The sequence below is a fragment of the Eucyclogobius newberryi genome, unplaced genomic scaffold (assembly GCF_026437365.1).
Source record: "Eucyclogobius newberryi isolate DKJ021-1_F unplaced genomic scaffold, fEucNew1.0.hap1 SCAF_5, whole genome shotgun sequence".
Classification (NCBI taxonomy): Eukaryota; Metazoa; Chordata; class Actinopteri; order Gobiiformes; family Gobiidae; genus Eucyclogobius; species Eucyclogobius newberryi.
Window position 1 is genome coordinate 18,284,435 of NW_027316167.1, and position 22,933 is coordinate 18,307,367.

Here is a 22,933-nt window from a genome sequence, read left to right on the forward strand (position 1 = left end):
ATTAGCCAATATTAGTGATTTCAGTCAATTTTATTCACTTGTTGGTCGTCTTTCGGTTGTTTCTCGGGTTACTGTAATGATGTGTGTAGTGAATGGTGTGAAAAGTTGAAAAACCACTGCTTTCGGCTTTATTTTACAGGACAGATGTAGCATGAAATGAAAGGGGGAGAGAGGGAAGGTGGGTTTCCTTCTGTTGTTCTGGTTTCCTCCATCAATCTATCAAGCTTTGGATAATTCTACATCAGTATCTGTAATCACTGGTTGTTATTTCTCACACTTGTGACTTCACTGCTTTATTTTATTTGATTAATTGACTTCTTTTAATAAGGTCTGATCTAAGTGTTTTAGAACATTATAAACTTGCATATGTCTTTAACAAGTTATACGTCTCCATTAAGTCATTGTTGAAATACTTTTGTAGCACTTCTGCAGACATTGGATTTCAGTTTTATCACGCATCATGTTTAAAAAATCACTTGTTATTTAACTTTGTTTAATCCATTTGATACATAATTCATTCATGGATTCCTTGGCTTTTGTTATTGACTATGAATATATGTTTGCTACTTATCAGTTGTTTGTTCCAAGTTGTTGCCAGTCTGTTGCTCAGAGTCACACGAACTTTCAAAGTCTCAATACACGCCGATTAAACTCCCAATCTTAGACCTTGGAATAGTTGCAGAAAAAGCTACTTATCGTTGTTGCTTTCACTTATTCATAATAGTAAATGTGTAAATATCAATAATTGTAGAACATTTTTAAATGGTATTTATGGTATTTTGGCAATCATTATTGTGACACTAAATTTCGATAGTGTCTCATGCCAATAGTTATTTGTGGGTTCAGTATTTTGTGGGCATAAATACCGTTGGCTATATATATTTGCTTGTCTTTCCTAAAGGTTACAAAAATGATTTCTAGCACCGACAACTCTCAATGGACAAAAGCAGAAAGTGATGCATGGATCGTCTTTAAACATTAGAGAATAAAGAGATTTTATGTTGTTGTTTTTTTAATGGCACAATTAACTTAAAGAGCTCATTATCCAAAAGGTCCAGAAAGGCAATATTTCGCATTTAATTTGCTCTCTAAAATGAAAGGTTTGAAAACTGTCACTAGCGCAGCGTCTGTGTGGTGTACAAATACAGTGTGTTTGCCTTCCCGTTAGCAGACCTGTTAGCGTAATGGACGCTCTATTGCACAAATGAGAATCTTTCCAATTGGCCCTGTTTGCACTGATGTGTGACAACAACTGCATCATTTTTTTATATCAATGTCAGGCTAATGTTTTCCTTTTCCAGCCTCCCTCCCTCCATCTCTCTCTCTTTCACTTTTTAATTGATTGTTTTTATTTTCCCAGAGTGTCTGAGCCATTAAACGTTTAAGATGCTCGAATACTGATGGGAGCTGGCACAGGAGTGGAGTAGCATAAAACATCGAGGCCAGCGGTTGTCTCTTCGATCGATACAATTATATCAGCCTAAACTATTGAAACGACTTGAAACCTTCGGTCTAAATGTAATAGCGAGTAGCGTAGTGAAAGTCGAGATTTCTCTGTGTCCCATTGGTTTGTTTTACGACAACCTTAACTGGATTAAGTCTAACCTTTGTCCTGAAATAAGATTAGCCCCGAGCACGTTTCCATAGTAACGTCATACGCTGTTTGTATGCATGGCCACAAAGCAAATACAGGCTTTAGTGTTTCTTTGCTTACATAAGTACGAGAAATTGTACGAATCAGCCGTCCTTCACTGAGAGTTAATCCTCGGGTTTCAGAGTGATGAAAAATGAGTAATTAACTATTCAAAATGGTGAAAAGCTGAAGCTGAAACCCACTAAATCTACATTAGTTTAGGTTTTATGGTCTACGTCGTTGTTGTTTTTTAAATGTACTCTAGCTACAAAAATTATTAAGAAAATATAATTGTTTTGACAATTGACAACCTCACGATGATGGAAATATGTCAAATACACATACATATGTATTTTTGCCCTTTGAAAAGATATAGTATGGTGTTTTGAAAAAAAATAAATGATGTAATGATTTAGCTTTTTATTGTTTTGCAGCCTCAAACAGTATTAATGAAGTCCGAAGAACATCAGTGTGTACATTACCCCTGTTTTCCACTACTGACTCCAAATATTGATGCACATTCTGAATCAAGCTGCATTTTTTAGTTGTCTGTTGAGCTTGGTTTTGTCTGGAGCTCAAGACAAGAGCATGTGAGTCTGTTACGTAATGCTTTTCTCTGGATGGGCGCACAGGGCACTGGAGAGAAGACGTCTTGGGATAAAGTGCATATGGATACAAAGAATGTAAAGGATCTGAGGGTTTTTCTATATTTTTAGTGCTATAGACATTTCGCAGAAAGGTATGCCAAAAATAGAAGGGGGTTTGAGAGTAGCATTTATTTATACATATTTGTAGTAAATTATTTAGAGCGAAGCCAACAAAGGTCCACATGGCATAGTGTTCTTTGAGATCAGAAAAGACAGTGTATAAGACTCAGTCAAGGTTCAAAACAAACAAAACTAAACATATGTCTAGATTATTGTCAGATAATATGCTTATTGGTATCATTGAAGAACTGTGTGTAACATTTCTAATAGAGGGTCCACCACCTGCTTGACTGCTTGAGATGTCATTGCTTCGCCTGGAATGTTCCACACTATAGCATTAAACTTATATATTCCGCATTTATTCAGTTACTGACGCTTTTGTTTTTTACCTAGAAAAACATGAACTCTTACTGTGAATATTGTTGCCTCTCAACAAATAAGCTCCGTGGAGACAGATAAGCTAACTGCAATACTGTGGAACATATTGGCAGAGAAAGAACATCTTCATGGAAAAGTGTGCCCCTCTAAATGGTTTTAAACTAGAAAAGTGAAACTGGTGTTGTTCATTGCTACTTTCTCCACATAGGAATAATTTACATTTCATAAATAAAAGTCAAATATCAATCCAATTGCTATTAATATATAATTTTCTGACCATTTCAGATCATTTTTCATCACATTAGTTTTAGTGATAGGCCAATATTTACACTTTTTAGCATGTTGTTGGCATCGGCCTTAAATACTCAACATAGGCCAGCATTTATTTAGTTTTGGGTGGACCGACTGCTTAAAAGAAAGACACAACACTGTGCAGAGGGCACTGCACTAAATGTGATTACACTGGTACATTAGTTAATTGTAAAACAGGGTTGTGGATGTCTAAAATCTATCTTATTTTTCGTTATTATACTCTTTTTTTATGTAGAGTTTTTCAGCACTTCTGGTTTCTAAAATACCAGTATCTGCAATGAAAAATGCCATATCGGTTGATCTCTAATTGATTTGCTAAGGAACAAATGGTATGTGAAGCTTTTAATATACATTTATTGACTGCATCTGCCCACGAGAGAACTGCTGCTGATTTTATAACTATGATGTGCGTCTAATATCCGAAATATTGATAAACGTAGCAGGATTACCGCTGACACCCCAATTTTAATAGATAATATATTTTCTGGTAAGATAGAGGTTAAAATAGTCGGCGCTCTCCTGATCCTTCCAGTATTTGCTGTCTTCCAAAGTGATCTAACATTTAAAGTTAGAAGACGATTAACATCCCAAACATTAAATAATTTTAAGGAAGACTTATGCAAACAAAACTTGAACTATACGTCGGCGAGATACATTGAAATGTATAACAGCCATTGCTCATTGCAAAAGGTTAAGGAAAATCTGAAATTATGAAAAAAAGCAGAGTATAACTAAAAGGCTAGAAAATGCATGTAAGAAGAAACAGAACAAATTGGAAATGCAATATTAAAAGTACAAAAATAAAATGTTAAGCACCTTGAGAAACAGTTAAAAGGATTATTTGTCTGAAGTGAGGAGCAAAAAGAAAATATAAAGAGAACATGGAAAGTGATTACCTAATAGAGTGATGAAAAAGAGAAACAAAAAACAAGAACTTCCAAATTGTTTTATGGGCAATAACACCTGACTTGAAACCATAAAAGAAATTGTAAATGAGTTTAAGAATTATTTTATTAATATGGGAATCAATTTATCGAAAGCCTTTGACGTCCATGAAAACTCATTTCCATCTGATGCAGTCACCAGAAAACTGCTCATTTCCATCTTAGTCCTACAAGTGAAATATAGTTAAATTGTTATTTCAATAAAAAACATCTAAAGATGCTACTAGCATTGACATACATTTAATAAAGAACACCATGAAACACTTTAGAACTTTCAGCACATATCTGTAACAAATCATTTAAAATGTCCAGATCCACATCAATTGATTCTAAGAAATACTGTCTCGGCATCTTTATTGTTCTCAAGAAGGTTTCTGATACTCAAGATCATAATATACTATTATATAAATTGGAAAAATACAGATTTTGAGGAACTGTACATTCATGGCTGCACAACTACCTACATAACAGACTCAGTATGTCCAAATAAATGATGAAAAGTCTGAAATGCTAAAACTGACCTGTGGAATTCCACAAGGATCAACACTTGGGCCGAAGCTTTTTATTCTTTTCACCAATGATTTATTTAATTTATCAAGATTGTTATTAAATTATGTCCTTTTTGCAGATGGAACTACACTTTATTGTTCAGGTGAAGAAGCTTTTACAAATGGTGGAGAGGGAGCAAATTAATTATATTTTCAAAACAACAAATATTGTACAAATTATGCTTAACAATACGCCACTAGTAATTATAGACCATAACTTGAATTTGAAATCCCAAATAAACCAGAAACAAATCAACCAAAGTAGTAGATGAATCAGAAACAATCAGAAAGTGGTTTATTGCTGTAAACAGAAATCATAAACTAGGATCTTGCTTTGGGATACTGTATACTGTATATATAACTCATTACATAACCTATTTTATTGAGGTATGGGACAAATCGTATAAGACTAACACAAAACCAATAAGAGCAATCACATTTTCACATTATAATTAAGCGATTATTTATCAAAAGATTGAAATTAAGTACATGTCAAGCGTTAGGAACAGCACAGATGAACTTGAATGTTGTACCACTCTCTTCCACTGTAAAAAATAAGTTTAAATGTGTAACTCTCATATCTTGTGTAACTCTTGTGACAATAATGTACTTTGCGTCTGTTATTGTTCAGTTTCCTTTTGCTTTCTGTGAATTACAAATGGTTTCACACACACTATTATTACAGTAAAGTATAAAGTAGAATCAAATCTCAATATATGTGACCAAATTAAACTAAAAAAATAATGATAATTGTTCGTAAATGATCCACATGTACTTCTTGGAGGTCTGTTTTTCCGTGTCGTTATCTGCATGTTGGCCTGTATTGTAATCGCTTGGTTTTGATACGCCCCAGATTTTGTGTCAGGCTCTCGGCGTGGATCACAAATAAGACGTTCACTGCTGAAGACAAATGGCAAAAAATAGCACGGGGGGAGCAGGAGGGAGCAGGAGTGAGGACTGGCAAACCACAAGAGTGTAGCGTCAGCGGGCTAATGTGGATGACAGAGGACAATGCAGAGAGACACAGCAGGAGAATGGTAAAAAGGCAGGAAGAGCTTCTGTTTGCTTTGCATCCACTTTCACAGATGTCACATGGCAGCAGTGCAGAGTGTTCAAGGCTAAGCTAAAGGACCTATTCAATTTAATACAAAAGAGTCACTCACGTTGATTTATCACAGTTTACCCAGAGGTAGTATGGATTTCTATTTGGGAAGGACAAATTATATAATGTTTGGATGACCATTATAGTATTGATTATTGATGATAATTACTATGTTGACTTATCATTAAATGAAAGATACACAATATTTTTGGGCTCAATATTTACCATTTGTAGATTTACTTGCACTTGTGAGGTGCCTTTTTTAATTCCCACTGCAGAAGGATAATAATGATTTACTATACAATAAATCATGTATTATATTGGGCTTTTTTATTACACTTAAATTTAGTTTTGTTTATGTGGCAGGCTGTAAGTTCATTAAAATGTATGGTTACTTTATATTCAATACACAAAGGAGAAAGTACTAACACTACTGCTTCAACACTCTTCTCTAAAGATTCTGCCTATATTCTGTTATTTTGAGAGGCACAAGCAGACTTGTAGCATGTGAGGATTCAAAGCAAAATGGTGAATATTTAATGCATTGCTGCCACCACTGCCTACGTTCCATCTACTGATATGTCAAAAGAATCAAAAGATTCTACCTTCTGCAGCACAAATGTTACAAATATAAAATAAAAAAGTAGTAGCAGTAGTGGCAGTACTTTCTGCTTTTCTACTTTTTTTCATTTTTATATATAAAGCATATGTCAACTTAAATAGGCCTCAAAAAGTTGTGTGATATATTTCTTCTGAAATGTTGCTATAATAAAAATGCACAATGAAACATCAATTATTCAAACAGCTTTTTCCATTTATAATAATAGGTCTGTATATGTCATGGTCAAAAATGTTATTCGGACACTAAAGCGGTACAGGATGGTCCTGTGGTGTTTCCACTGTGCAGAGGATTCCAGAGCGTGCTGGACCTGAAACGCTTTAGCGCGAGCTGATTGGACAAGAGAGAATGCAAATTCAGGTGAAATCAAAGTAGATGTGAAATAAATGCTGAAGAAATGGATGACAAACTGAAAGTTTTGTCTTGTTTATTCTTGCTTTATCCACGTCTCACAGTTTTAGTGGAGTAACTAGACGTCTTTTAATGAATTGCTGGGACCTTATGAAGAAAAGTATAATTCAGGTAAGAAAAACATGTGTTATGTTTGGATGACCTCAGCTGCGGACACCTGCGATCCGGGACCTCTGCATGGAGAGGCAGACCGCCATTAACAGAAGCAGCCTGAGGCGTCGCAATGTGAACCGGTCTGGGATACCCGGTCTTTGAAAGCGCACAACAAACTGAAATATTATTGCTTGCGTAATGCTGCTGCTCAAATCCCCTCAAACCATAAATAAGTTACAACCCGTGTCATCATCCAGCTTCAGTCATCCACACTCTGGTAGAAAGAGTCGTCACTGGTAATACAGGATTTCAGGCAATAATTGTTTAATATTTAATATTAAACAATTATTGCCTGAAATCCTGTATTACCAGTGAAATGGATCAAGATTAAAAATAATATTTATATATTTTTTGGTGTCTGTATAATCTTGATCCATTTACTTTCAATTGGCTGTAAAAGTTTCCGGCCAAAGAAACACCCATCCAAACTTGATAACAGACTAACACAAAAAAAAACCTTTTAAAAGTTGTATTGTGTGTTATTGTTGGTATAATTATTGTTTTCTTAATGATAAGTTATTATGCAGCACAGCCCCATTTTCAGCCATTACTCATTTTTGTAGTGAAGTGTTTGCCACTCACACTTTTTTTGTGTTTCACTTTTCTTTTAAATAGCCTATAAATAAAGCAAAGCACACATTTTACCAACAACAAACATAAAGTAATGTTTGAAAATATTCTCCAACAAGTTCATACTTGGGATTACTGGTATGGACAGAGAAACCTTGCATTATGAATAATGAAAAATTGCTGACATTGACTTAAATATTTCTGAAGGTATTTCTTTATTTATACAGACAAAACAGACCGAAGGGTATTTTTTACTCATCCATGGAAAGAAAAACAAACCTCTATTGCGATCTTTATTTTTGCTTTGTGTCTTAAAGGTGTGATTTATTCTAAGATCAATGTAAACCAATTTCTCTAGTTTTATTCAACTTAGAAAAAATAGATTGAGGATATTGTGAATTTGAACAGCCTTTTATGGGATTTGTAGATAGCAAAAAACAAAGAGAACAAGGTCAGTGCAAAAGCTTTTGGAGCTGGTGGTAATCTCGATTCCAAATCACCATGAATATCTAAATTTAAAGGCGAGATCTGTAGGTTCATTTTGTCTTTACCTCTGGCCATTGCACATTAGTTGCACATTAGGCTTAGTGGAAAAGGCTTGACTTCTCCCATGAATTAGATATGACTTATTAGAGAGAAGGGGCTAAATTAATCATGGCATGGGATTGTGGTCCGTTTACAATGTTCAAACAGTCTACCTTTAATAATTATACGTTCAGCAGGCTACATGTCTCAAACAAATACAGATCACTTGCTTAAAGCTGCAATTAGGGTTCACTGCAATATTTACAAGTTCAATAAAACAGAAAGCCACAATGTGCAAATCAGTTCAACCCGATTTAGAAGTAAAAACATATTGCAGGTACAGTATGGTAATGCTCCTTAAAAGATTTAATGCTACCCAACTTTGAATTATAATTATACAGTACAACATTGAAGGCGTTCTAAAGGCTGTGTCCTTGGTATTAATATTGGAGATTTTGGTTGCTTATCCCTGAAGAAAAGTATTAATCAATGCCTTAACGAATACTTATACTTATACTTTTTAAACCTCTTTTTAAAGTGTCAACTTTTATGTGTATTATAATGAAACATTTGCATTGTATTGATATTTTATTAATGTATACGTGTTTTTCTAATGGATTGATTTATGAACAGCCCAATTGATGCCTTCCCACATTTGCAATTTGATCTGCCAAGTTAAATTGAAGCTCTATGTCACATTGTCTATTGAACATAGTGTCGATTAGAGACAAACCACTTAAAGGCGCAGCTGGCAAAAATCTTTAAAACTAATACTGTATTTTGCGCACAAAAAGGCGCATCGGATTATTAAGTGCACCATCAGCTATTTGTGTACCATGTGTACTGGTCCATACATAAAGCGCACCGGACGATAAAGCGCATAAGATAAACAAAACAGACGGTCAGTTGAGCTTTATGAAACGCGTTCAACTCATTCAGATCAACATTGTTCAACATCAAAACACACTCTGCTATCGCTAACAGACACGTTAGCATATCCAAATCAATTCTCAGTCAAGATCACTTGTAAACACGTAAAATACAAACACAGAACACACTCTTGCTACCGCTAAAAGACACGTTAGCGTATTCACAACAACTCCCAGCCTCGTTGAGATGCAACACGTAAAAAACATCACAATACACTCACTTTTTCAGTTCATTCCTCGTCATCAAATCCTTCAAATGCCGCCGTGTGCATCCCGCATAGCTATGACCAGACGTCCCGATTTACCTGGGACAGCCCCGATTGTTTACGTCCCGTGTCCCGGTTTAATGTCTGCTGGGGCGCATAATGGTAAAAGCAGCCAAAGCGCAGATTGTGCTCCGTGCTAAAATCTCTTTGGTCATGTGATCCCGCATCTCGGATCCACGCGAACGTTAACGTGATAATTATCTCGTGGGAACGTGATAATAAAAAGCATAAAAGATACCAGAATGCAGGACACAATGGACCGTGACTCCAAAATCAAACATTATTTTATGCTGGGGATGAGCTACGACAATAGACGATATATTGGCCACACTTGCTTTGGATGGTAATATTTTGAGCAAAGACATTTGATGAGAATATTACAAACGCATGGACTCTACCGTCGTCAGTATGCTAACTTCGAGCTTGTTGTTAGCTTCATACTTAATCAATTGGAAGGGCCGGGGAGACTCAATGGTTATCGGTGCTAAGTGTTTGGAGCATGTTATCCGCGTCAGGAAGGAAGACGTGAGGTTACTGCTTTCGCTCCTAGATCCACACATCCATCTATACATCCATTGATGCAAATCCCATAAGGCTTCAGCTTGTCATAAGAATCAGCATGCCATATAAAGTTAGGCCCTCGTGAAAAATAGCGTCGCCGTATGAGACGTCTTCTCTGACGAGCCTGGACGTTGACAGGATCTAGGAGCGAAAGCAGTAACCTCACGTCTTCCTTCCTGACGCGGATTGATTAAGTATGAAGCTAACAACAAGCTCGAAGTTAGCATACTGACGACGGTAGAGTCCATGCGTTTGTATTATTCTCATCAAATGTCTTTTGCTCAAAATATTACCATCCAAAGCAAGTGTGGCCAATATATCGTCGTAGCTCATCCCCAGCATAAAATAATGTTTGATTTTGGAGTCACGGTCCATTGTGTCCTGCATTCTGGTATCTTTTACGCTTTTTCACACACTTACCGTATATACTATTAAAGAGCGCTACCAAGAGGTCACCTGCCATACATAAATGATCACGTGATTAAAAAATATATATATACTTTTTTTTCACAGAATTTTTTTTTTTTTTTTTAATTATCACGTTCCCACGAGATAATTATCGTTCCCACGAGATAATCATCACGTATCTCGTGGCAACGTGATAATTTAAAAAAAAAAGGATTTTTTTTTTTTTTTTTTTTCATTTATGTCACTTGCGGGGCTCCGTACAATAGTCTAATTTTGCATCCCTTTAAAGCATCAATTGTGATATTTAAATGTTTTAAAATATCTCTCCTAACTATAATATTGTAAAAACAAGCAATATATATATTTTTTACATTATTGTTACATGTAAAAGGTTCAAGTATTGCACAAAATGTGAATTGACCCATACAATTTACCACAAAAATGCAACAACAACATCCCTTTATAGTGTTTCTTTCTTTGTGTAATCGTCACTGTTTGCAGCTTATTAAATATTTTTTTACTGTACTTAGACAATTTGCTCAATAGTTTTTTTTATTTGGAATTAATGGCAGCAATTATGATATACATGTTTTAATATATCTCCCCCCTACATTGTGTTGTAATAATAACTTTTCATTCTTGCATATTATTGATATTGCGGTTACCTCATAAGCAATTCAACACCAGCAACTTCACCTGTAGGAGAAACTATATTAATGGTGTGAATGACCTAGTTCCTTTTCTCCAGGAGGAAAGTGGGATCATTGTGACACATATCTTCTGGTAATTACACTTGCGCAGTGAATGAGGTCAGTGTGGCGGACTGTCTGCTTCTCCGTATAGTCTACTGTCCTGTGAGTGACCCGCCTGCAACGGTCCAATCACCAGTCTATTGTCTGAAACAGAAGTAATTCTCCACTGTGGCCCAAATTACCGTACAGTCCATACCTCGCTATAATTGTATTGAAATAGAGCACGGTTAACAGCCCTGGTGGTCTTAATACCTTAGATTGCAGGGGAAGATAGCGCAGCATGTAGTCTTATGAAGTCTTGAACTCCCTGAACACCTCTCCGACAATGAAAAGATAATTGTATTTTTAAAAAGATCTGCTCTATTTGGTAGAATTTGCACAAAGAACTGACAATGTGGATTAACTTTTTATACCATATACTGAATCACAAAACACAGCCTTCTTTTCCTAATATTTAAGACGTGTAGCCATTCTCCTTTTAACATCCTGAGGCAGACTTGGTTTCATCCCGTTCTAGTCTTGGTTTATTGTTGGCTAGTTCAGTTTTAAATCCCCCAGAGTTGTTCAACTATGTCGGTCAAAGTGTAATGCTCCTGGGCAATAAAAAAGCCCCAAATCTAATTGCAATAATTATAGATTAGAGATGGCCAATATATTGAAATGTTTATGATATTGTGAATGTTGTTTTGAAGATATGCAAAATTTGAATATTGAATTAAAAAAAAATATTGTAGAAAATCCTACAAAAAGAGCTGATTGTACTGTAAACTTTCAAATAAGGGACAGATCTTTGCATTGCACATCTTCTGTTCAGGCATTAAAAGCAGAAGAACCAAGCTTGGAAATAGTTGAACAATGAAACAGCTCAACTGGGCATCTCCAAAACCATCTCTATCCAAAGGGGAGTAAGGAATGAAATGCAGTAAACCAACTTCATGACACGAGCCTGACTGATGGAGGTCACACTTCACACTGCTGCTGCTGCCAACATCTTTCTATCACAGCATTCCATTTCACTGGAGAATCTGGACACTTCTGTTTTGTTTCAAAATGTACACTATGTAACTTTTCTGGCGCAGGGACCAAGGAAATGTTATTGCTTTACCTGAAATGTTCCATAGTATCTATTTTGTAATTAAAGATGTTTTATTGCCTTGATAAACGTACATTTTAGCTGTCTCACAAGGGATGTAACACTAACCGAAAAACTCTTAAATTGTATCATCAAAAAATCTACAATCACAATCTCTCAAATTTCACGCTTCATTTGAGTGCAGCAGCATTTAACAGAGCTAACAGTAAAATGTGTTGGTAGCTTTCTCAAAAGCTAAGCATTTTTAGGTCGGTGTAATCCCTCATTCGTCCAGGCGTGTTCCATAGTAGAAAAAGCTTCAGTTGTAGTCATCTGGACTCAGTTTGAAAAAATAGACGTTTCGACTCTCATCCAAGAGTCATTGTCAATAAAAGAATTTAGATCGAGAACTCCGATATTAATACTGTTCTGTGGTAAGACCCGCCCATTGGGAGGAGCCTTCCTGAAGTAGAAGGAGTTGTTTGTTTCAACAGAAACTCCCCCCTTGTATCTACCGAGCTAGCCTATTCAGAATCTTAATGGCCTATTAGAATCCTCTTTGTCTTTGTGAGACCCTGGCTCAACCACCCTGAGTACCTGATTAGCATCTAAATGTCCTTGTCCTGGTCCTCTACCTTTCCAGTGGTTCAGTAACCCATTATAAATAACAGGAAGATTAAACCTTAGCCCTCCATTTCTGTTTAAAGAAGGTCTTTCTTTTTTAACAAAAATAACTTCCTTGACTCCTCTTTCAAACCATCTTTTCTCCCTGCTTAAAACCCTGCAACAGAGTGAAGAGAACCAAGAAACAGGACAAAAGGGAAACTGAACAGAGAAGGAAGGGTGTTTCTATCCCTTATGTCTCTGGCCTGTCGGAAAAACTGCAGAGAATTTTTAGACAACACGAAGTCCCTGTTTATTTTAAACCAGGAAACACTTTAAGACAAAAACTGGTTCACCCTAAGGACAAGTTGCCGACTCAAAAACAGAGCAATGTAGATTATTCGATCCAATGCAGTGAAGAAAGCTGTAAAGAACGGTACATAGGTGAGACTAAACAGCCTCTACACAAGAGGCTCTATCAGCACAGAAGAAATACAAGTTCAGGACCACAGAGCGCCGTGCATCTCCATCTTGAAGCCTCTAATCACTCGTTTGAAGACGGTGAGGTGAAGGTTTTAAGCAGGGAGAAAAGATGGTTTGAAAGAGGAGTCAAGGAAGCTATTTTTGTTAAAAAAGAAAGACCTTCTTTAAACAGAAATGGAGGGCTAAGGTTTAATCTTCCTGTTATTTATAATGGGTTACTGAACCCCTGGAAAGGTAGAGGACCAGGACCAGGACATTTAGATGCTAATCAGGTACTCAGGGTGGTTGAGCCAGGGTCTCACAAAGACAAAGAGGATTCTAATAGGCCATTAAAATTCTGAATAGGCTAGCTCGGTAGATACAAGGGGAAAGTTTCTGTTGAAACAAACAACTCTTTCTACTTCAGGAAGGCTCCTCCCAATGGGCGGGTCTTACCACAGAACAGTATTAATATCGGAGTTCTCGATCTAAATTCTTTTATTGACAATGACTCTTGGATGAGAGTCGAAACGTCTATTTTTTCAAACTGAGTCCAGATGACTACAACTGAAGCTTTTTCTACTAAAGCTTGTCAAAAAGTAGTAGCGCTGAGCTGTTTGGTTTAGAGGGCTCTGGCGCAGGTGTCTTAGATTCACAATGAAACACAATAAGATCATAGTGGCAGTCGGGAGGTGGAAAATTGACGGATATGAGCTGAAGTTGATGATGCATCGCTAAATTTTTCTAGCAGTCAGCACCCAAAGGAAACCAGCGCACACCAAACACCCAAACGACACAGAAGGAGGAACATGAATCGACTCAACAATCATTACATTGCATTGATTGATAACAGTCAAACAAGAATAGCACTCAGCTGGGATGACATGAATGAAAGGATTTAAGGGTCTGTAACAGGACGACCATTGAGTTTTGTGGATGAATGAACAGTTAAGGACTGGGTGAGTGAGATTTCACATTAAAGCAGCGCAATCATTATTAAAACTGATGTATATCAACATGACACGCAAGAAATTATCCAAATGTAAATATAGTCCAAATGATTTTTGCTAATGTTGTGGGAGATCCAGGAGCAGAAATATTACTAATGGTTGGTTAGCCAAATTGCATGTTGTCAACTTGATTAATAAGAGCTATCTGGCCTGCTGACTGATTTCTGCTTAATGTGGGGGCATAAATAAGTAGGTATCTAACTGTTAAAACATGTAGGGACACCAAGGGTAAACCAGGACAAGCTAAAAATAAAAAAATAAGTTAAACCTACAAACTAGATGATAGCTAAATTAACACTAAGAAAAATTAAGTGAGCCCCCCTAAAAATAAATGACCATTGGAACAAGATGCAACTAGCATAGCAAAACCAGCTTTGATTACTTTTCCGACTTATCCAGCTATTTGACATCCATTTAATTGGACCACACAAGCCAGCCTTCACTTTCTACAATTGAGATGCAATTTGGAGATACTCTGCCTAAGTTGTGCAGCCAAGATTGTATTTATTTATTTTTATCTTTAAAAATCGATTGGCTCGGCCAATTTTACATCCTCTGACAAATGAACCTATACTGAAATACTGGCTAGACAAAGTGACCTTATTGTTATCCCTGATCAGTCTTAAATGAGACATATTATGCTTCTTTCAGGTAATTGGTATTGAACCATAACATAATGATCATCATATTACAATTTGTTCATTGTAAACCGCATTATTGACAACATGTTAATTGACTTCTTGTTCAAAACTGCAGATCTGCTAAGCCCCGCCTCTTCATAATGATGTTTTATCGTAACAAGCAATAGATCATTTCATTTTTTTTTTTTTTTTTTTTAATAATAATGAAATTTGTAAAATAATCACAACTGAGTACAAGGAAGTGGGTGGGGATAGGGTTAAGATGATAACAGGATTTTTTGTGCACACAATCTTCAATTGCAAAACAATCAAAGAATACCGTACGTAAACATCCATCCAAAATACAACTTTGAGTAAACTTGTACCTTTAAACTTGTACCCTTTAATCTTGTACATTGTACATCGTAGGACTCCCCCACATAATAACCTACACTTAAGTCCTAACAGCCCATTCAGCATTTACCATGGTGCAGTTTACTGTCATATTTGTAAGGTCACCCTTTAAATCAGCTTTTTGTAAACACTCTGGTAAATTTCACTCTAAATTATTGTCAAAAATGAGAACAGCGTTACGTCTTTAAACTCCTCAAGCCTCTTTGGGGATTTGGAACGATTAAATAACTCAATAAGACTCTCAAACTCAGAGGGCACGTCTTAGGAACCAACATATAACTAAGTGCACTGAGGAAAGCCAGCTGGCGCAAAACTCAAATGGAAATGAGGAGAGGAAGTAGCAAGTTGGGTGGACGAGGTCATGAAAAAGGTATATTCATGGAAATGAGGTTGGCAAATATGAAGCCAGTCTGTGAAGTTTCCAAGACTTAAACATTTGCAGTGCTCCATCCTGGAACGGAAACACCTACTGCTCACTGCAAGGTCTGAGTTTTTGTAAATATTTTTATTTTGTTTGCAGAATAGTTGATACAATAACCAAAGGCTTATTTTCGGGCTGGCCTTTAAGGCAATGTCAGGCTTGTCTTTAAACCAAGACAAAGCCGGGCCTAAACCAGATTTATCCCCGTAGACTGAACAGACTGAACCAGGAGGAGGGCAGGACATGCTCAAGACTGTATTTGCTTGTGAATGTTCTCGTGCTCTTGAAAAATGTATCCACACAAATCCCATGGATGACAACATGCAAATGTTTCTTAAAATCCTGCTGTCTGTTACAAGGCAGCAGTGTAACAGCAGCCACCTGCATGTTCAGTCCAAGTGGAGAGGGAAGCACTGCTTTTCACTGTGAGCCAGGGCTGTCATCAGCCCCGGAGCCAGAGAGGCGCAACCTCAAACAGCGATCAGGCTCAGCCTCTCACTTCTCGGGGTAAACTGGCGCATACATGCATGCCCAGAGACCTGTCCCTCTTATTGGCATTGTCTCTGCACTGCCCCCAGAGGCACAGCTTCTGGCCTCTGGGATCAGGAGCAAAATTTGCTGGGCACTTCCCACGGAGCTTGATTTACAGTGTAAAATCAAATAATGACATGTTTTTTGTTTTAAAAAACAAAAATGAAAAACAGGTTTCCCTCTTTTCTATTTTGTTTTGGGATCAGAAAACGGGAAATGGGTCGTTCTCGTTTTTATTTTAAAAACCTAAAATTAAAAACGGTAAACCGGTTATTTTCTGATTTTGGATTTCCCATTTCAAAACAAAATTAAATGGCCAGCAGGTACACGGACCAACAGGCCTCTGAACATGGTCAGAGCCAAAAAAAAAGGGGGGGGGGGGTTCCCGCAGTACTGCTCAGAGCAGCCTGTTGTGGCCACTAAAAGACACAGTAATTTCCAGCCAAGCTGCCGCAGCAGAAGTGGATTATTTGGATATATTTTGGACATATTTTGTTGGTCAATGACTACTTGCCTTGATTGCTCTGACCACACGCTACTGAATATGTAACAGAACAAGTTATTGGTTACTTAGCGCTTAGTTATTCTCTTTGTCCTGCATATATCCCAAAAGTGTTGAGCACCAAGGTCCTCCATTTGGCAGAAATTTACCCTAAATTTATTAACTTGACTTTTCTTTTCTTTTCTGCTCATCCAGTATGAAAAATGTGACGTAGTATTCACATTTTATTCTCAAACTGTTACAAAGCCATTTAATCATTTTGTGACTAGCACTAAGTAATGTCATCAGGTGCAAAAAAATTACAGTGTAGTTTATAGATAAGCACATTTCTCTGTGGTTTGCTGAATCGTCGTGCAGTCCTTACTATTGGCAACCATTTGTTATAATAAAATATAATAAATTCTCAAATGTCATACAATTTCTACTTAACTCAATTGGAAATGTCATAAAGCAGAACAGGTTGACAAATAATAAAAAGCCAGCTCTTTATTGAATTTTTTTTTATGGTGTTATGAGATTCCGTTATTGTTTAAAATGACATTATTGCTTTTACCAGTGCGCATGAACTCTGCATGAACTCTGCAAATCATTAGAAATGTTTATACTCAAGTGAGGGCTGAGTATTATCAATTTGTTGGTTTCTAATTACTCAGGATCCACAGGGCTTTTGCCACTTATTTGAAAGTGCTAGATCTTGTTCTGTTATTTATACATCCTCAATGTGGGTAGAGGTGTAAACAGTCAGATAGTTGACCAGTAAATCTTTCACCAGTAAAACAAAGACCAGATAAAGTCTTCAATGCTTCCTCTCTCTCCATCTTATCCAACTGCAGCTGCTATTAAAAGCCTGTTGGCACACGCCCAAGTGGCTTTTAACCAATAGCAGGCACTGACTGCTATAAACCTACAAAGCTAATATGAAATGCCAAGAGGTGAATCAGCTGAAGGAAAGGATCAGGACTCAAGTGTCTAGTCAAGAAATATGAGACGTTATACAGTGAAGACTTCTTTTGTGGATAAATGCAGATACTGTTTGAAAAGTGTAAAACATATCTAATTAATTGTCGGATCAGTGTTCACAGATCTGCAGTTTTCCCACAGAATTGGGCGGCTTTGGGGCCAGGGATAAAATTATAATTTTTTAGAATGCTTTCAAATACATTTTCTCAAATCAAATCAAATTCGAAGTTATCAGCGCACTGTGGAGCTTCTCTTTGTGCGTGAGAGAGACAAGGGGGACGTTTGTGTCATCAAAGGAGAACTACTTACAAAAATACATTGGAAATATTTTTTTCGTGTGTTGGTTTGGTCACTGAAGCCTGGCAACCCTGTGTCAGAGTGACATTGAGAAACAGTTTTCTTTTTATTAGAAGAATCAAAGGGAATTTACATCACCACATCCAACTGAAATTTAAATCATATATGCACTGTATGTGTGTATGCCGCTTGTTCCTCCAAACCCTGAAAAGGGGCGGGAGAAGAAGAACCAAACTTCCCGCAGTACTACTCAGCGGCCTGTAGATGCCACTAAAAGACACCGTGACTTCCAGCCAAGCTTCCGGAGCAGAAGTGGGAAAACGGGCTTAGTTGGATATATTTCAGAACAATTTAAGTATAGTTGTGACACACGGTAATTTTAGATTTTATTGGTCAATCACTGATTGCCTTGATTATCCTGGACTAAAATGTGAGCAAAACCAACGTCCTTGCCCAGAAGATGCTTGTTTACCCTCAGAGGAATATGTGGCAGTTTGGGACAGTTTGAGAGGCACTGTATTTCTTCGCAGACTTCCTTTACAGTGTTGTCAGCTAGCATGTGATAATAGCGTCCCCTAATTTTCATCAAGGTGTAGCTTTAGGTTGTCAGACTCCTTGATGTTCAATGTTTCTGCAATTTGATGTACTCTATCCAGATGTGATGCTTGATATTGTAGTGTTAGGCCAACGTGTTTTCCACATTTGTTCTATGGCATGAATAGTGCACCATTGTTATTTTTATTATAGATGAAATAGATTAAAAAAAAAAAAAGTTGGGCTAGGAAGTGACTGTCACTTCCTAGCATAGTGGTTATACTTATGCTCCAGAAAACAATAGTGACATATTGTGCCTTATACTTCCCTGACCTTGCACTGTGTTTCATCTCAGTATCCACCAACACACTGCCACTTTGGGTTATAGGGGCGTCCTGAGTGCTTTTTAATGGACGCAAACCAGAGTACAAAGCATACCTCTTCATAAGACGTTTCTCTTCACTGTTGTCAGTGTCACTAAGTTGGGACAGCCTGACATCTGGACGCGTCCCGAGGCTGTTGAGTGTCCGAGTCCATCACAAGTCCATTTCCTAATGCACAGCTGTCACACGGCGTCCTTGTGTGATGACATGAGCGTCCTGCATCTGTCCCATCGTCATGCATGGATGACACGGCAGCACAGGCGTAATGCTTTTATCCAACTAACGGGTCAGCAAAAAGCAAACAGTTGAAGGTGGTATTAGACTGATATGATGGCGGCTGCCTGCTCAGACCCTAGAGAGGCAGGTACAGAGTGCAAAAGTAGGTGATCGCATAAGCCACAATTCCATCGGAGCGGTACAGCGCGGCAAGGTCATGGGGTGTTTCCACTGTAAAAGTGACCCGCACTGCCCCATTTGAACTTGTGTCTTGTTTCCTCTATCTTTAGTCACGTCTCACAGAGCCACAAACTAGAAATGACTAAATATCTTTTTGCAAATTGCTGTGATTGGCCTTATGAATAAAAAGTAGAATTTAGGTATGTTTACCAAAGCATCAGTATTACACCAAAATTACTAAATCCATTCCATTCTTCTTCCTCTGTTTCACTTCCAAAACAACTCCGCCAACTCCGGAGGTTCCTCTTCTGCGCCACTTAGAGCCTTGAGCGCCCTCTTGAGTGTGAAAATAATCAACGTGTGAAATGTGGTTGCCAATGTGAAAATAATGGACAAAATTATATAACAATGTTTTAATAATATCACTTATAAGTCGCACCACCGGCCAAACTATGAAAAAAGGTGCGACTTTTAGTCCGTAAAATACGATATGTCATATGGCCATTGTAAAGTAACAGCACACAGACAGAAAACACTAGGTGCTATTACCTGGGACCCCCGCTGAGTCTTATTATTAGAACTCACTGTGAGAAAATGGGTGAAATTACTGTTCTGCCCCCTGGCATCAGCAATAATGCACCATGTAATTTTGGCAAAGCACACACTTAATATAATTTCTTCCTGTAAACTTTTCCAGAAGTTGTAACTTAAGGCATATAAAACTGAAATAGCCAAATCAATTTGGCAAGGTAGTCAATTTGAGCCCTTAATGCTTATGCGATGTGTGGTGGAAGTTTATAGAAGTCAGTGTTGGAAACTAACTAAATACATGGAACAGCAATAGCTCATTGAAATAATGAATAATTAAAATTAAATTTGATAATTTGAATCTAAGGAAACAAAAAACAAAGCAACTTAGTAACTAGGATTACTCAAATATGCAATAATCAGGTGTTAAGTTTTGTGATTAGTGAACATTATACTTGCTTGTGCAGAAAGAATGTCTCCCTTTAATGTACCTTACAGCTCACGCTTGTCATCTGACAAACTGTAAATGTGTATGGATTGAACATAAACCCTATTAGTCTCTGTATTTGATAATGAGCTTGTGGAGTACAGTGTAACCTAATAAAGATCTCTGAGCCTGTTATTTTGAACGAATGTTATATCTCGTACCGTTATCAACGCTTAATAAACGTTATTTCTGTCATAATGACAATCTCTCTCCAGACCAATCTCTTTTTATTGTGTGATATGAACTATATATATCTTTCTATGCGCCCTTATGCGTGGATCTGCCTTTGAAAGAGAAAGGAGAGAAGGCAAGATACCCAGCTAAACAGACAGATCAGATAAGAAGTGGACCGACAGCGGAAGAGCCCGAGATGTAAGACTGATTTTATCGCCGATCCGATGTTACACTGAGAAGATTACTATTTGATTCTTGGCTTGAATCCACACAGCGCTGAAATTAATGGCTAAGCTGTTTTTGCGCAAGAATAATAGACACAATATGTTTAAATAGATCCTTTGTCAGGGTTAATGGGGCTCTACATTGTTCAGAAAGATATATAGGGAGCAAGATTGGGCATAAAAGAAACCCAAAAGTACTGTTTTATGGTGCATGGTCATTTTAAGATCACAAGCTGTCCTGTTCTGTTCTGAGACATGATTGACATGGCCAGATTGGAAGCTAATACAAAAATCTGCCAGAAATCAAGAATATCATCTGCTGACTGAATTCAACAAGTTGTTTTACCATATTTTGCGCACGAAAAGGTGCACCGGATTATAACGCGCACCATCAATAAATGGTCTACTATGGATACTTGTTCATATATAAAGCGCACCGGTCTATAAAGCGCATTAAGCTAAACAAAACAGACGGATAAGTCAGTCAGTTGAGCTTTATTAAATGGGTTCAACTCATTGTTCAACATCAAAACACTCTGCTACCGCTAAAGAACAAAAGGGCCACATACGGCCAGTTTGTCTTTATAATCCGGCCCGCCAAACATGCCAAATAATCCATCCATCCATTTTCTACCGCTTGTTCCCTTTCGGGGTCGCGGGTGACTGGAGCCTATCCCAGTGACTTTGGGCCTTAGGCGGGGTACACCCTGGACAGTGGCCAACTTGTCGCAGGGCATGCCAAATAATATTTAAAAAAAAAAGATATATGCTTTCGTTTTTTTTTGCCCTTAGGCATCTGTCTGCACTTGTATCCTTAATAAAGATGATTCCGGCCTTCGTGAAAGCTCTGACCACAGTTGACTGATACTTTAGCCCAGAGTTTAAAGTCTGTGTCGTAAGCGTGTCTTTTGCGATAATATAATAAATCCATAGTCTCTTGGCAGGTGCCATCTTGGCCCAAGATTCTTGGGGTCCTTTATTTAGGTGTCTGCGTTGGGCCTGACGTATAATGTAGTTTACATTTTGACAGAGCGCCGCGAGCGCCGTGTGTAGCGGTAGACTACTGTTCCCAGAATGCTTTGCATACATGTTGTTGGGACTTCCGGTTCCGAGTACCATAAACATGCTTCTAGACGTGAATCTGAGTCTCGTGTCTCGAAAATTGCTTCGAGGTCTGTAAGCACGACCAGAAATAATCCATATATTAAGCACACTGGATTATAAAGCGCACTGACGGTTTTTGAGGACATTAAAGGCTTTTAAGTGCGCCTTATAGTGCGGAAAATACGGTAATTATTTTTCCATAATTTCACACCAAAATTACGTAGTTACTTTTCCCTTTAAAAACTGCATGATGATGGCGATGATGGAGCAAAGTTACGTAGTGCACCTTTAATTTGAATAATTTATAAAACACTTTGACAGTTTTAACAATATTGGTATGGAACCTACCAACATGAACCAATTTTTTCTCAGTATTGGCCCAGTCACAACTCTCTGAATAGCTCCATGTGCCTTTATTTATTGTAGATGTTTGGCCTTGAACAACTTGTATTGCCTCTCTATTGCACCAAAGCAGCAACTTCAATACTGTAGCCTGTCCGTTTACACCTGGACTTTTTTTTATGTGTGTGTTTGTTTCTGGCACATTGGATTGTGTTTGCGTAAATACAGTTGTATTTGTCTCTTTGCTGCAGTTCTTCTGTCGCCACATAATGGTGTTTTTATTCAAAGCTCAGTAATGGCTTTCTGCTCAGAGGCCACCACAAATCTGGCAATTTCCTCTCTCATCTCATCAAATGCTTTCAAATGTAGAAATAGTGCATTGCGCATTTGCAGCACCTGGTCATTTCCACATTATGATAACCTGTCTATCCTATCTCTAGTACAGCCCTTTGAAACATAGTGTAGTGTCTATGGTGGGTGTATGTGTGAGAAGGGCTTTGAAATAGAGCAGCAGTCCACGTTTGACCTGAAACTTTCATCTGAAATGAGACTTCAGAGAACCCAGGCTCTGAAGTGGGCCATATTGAGACTATTAATGCAGCAGACAGGAACCCACCACCATGTGAGCTGGCATTTCTCCAGCTAATTTGTGACTCAAGTTTAAAGAACATTTTAAAAATAATTTAGATGGCGCTGCATGTTTAACAATTTTAAACTTTAGTTATATCTTGTTTGTGGAGGTTCACAGTCGTCACATTCAAATGAAGAATCTCTTGCGTTTATTAGCATGATTTTCTTTTCTCAATGTAATTCAGGTCTTAATGTAACAGTTATTAGGTGATATTTATGCTGTGGCCTTATTAACAGTGAAGAAATTACTGCCGGATGAAGAATATATTGTTTCACCTGTTAGCAGGTGGAAAATACAAGGCAGCAAATGAGCTTTTTGCCCTCAGGGCCAACATGTCACGCATGGTGTTTGGTCAGTATCTAACAAAGGTGTGCTCCTGCAATTGCAGCAGTGAGCTGTCAAAGTTGATGCTAACGGCAG

At 37.6% G+C, this 22,933-nt stretch overlaps 3 protein-coding genes across 5 annotated transcripts in view; 2 read left to right on the plus strand and 1 right to left on the minus strand.

Annotated features, from left to right (window-relative positions):
* sord (sorbitol dehydrogenase) overlaps positions 1–6,508 on the plus strand; it is an 85,829-nt gene extending 79,321 nt beyond the window's left edge. The window contains exon 11 of the mRNA XM_072464889.1: positions 6,499–6,508. The gene's annotated coding sequence lies outside the window, so the exon portion shown is untranslated. The remainder of the gene's footprint in view (positions 1–6,498) is intronic.
* The window catches only part of sdhaf2 (succinate dehydrogenase complex assembly factor 2), a 222,684-nt gene that overhangs the window by 124,673 nt on the left and 75,078 nt on the right, over positions 1–22,933 (minus strand). The window lies entirely within an intron of this gene.
* syt7b (synaptotagmin VIIb) overlaps positions 1–22,933 on the plus strand; it is a 100,772-nt gene that overhangs the window by 8,074 nt on the left and 69,765 nt on the right. The window lies entirely within an intron of this gene.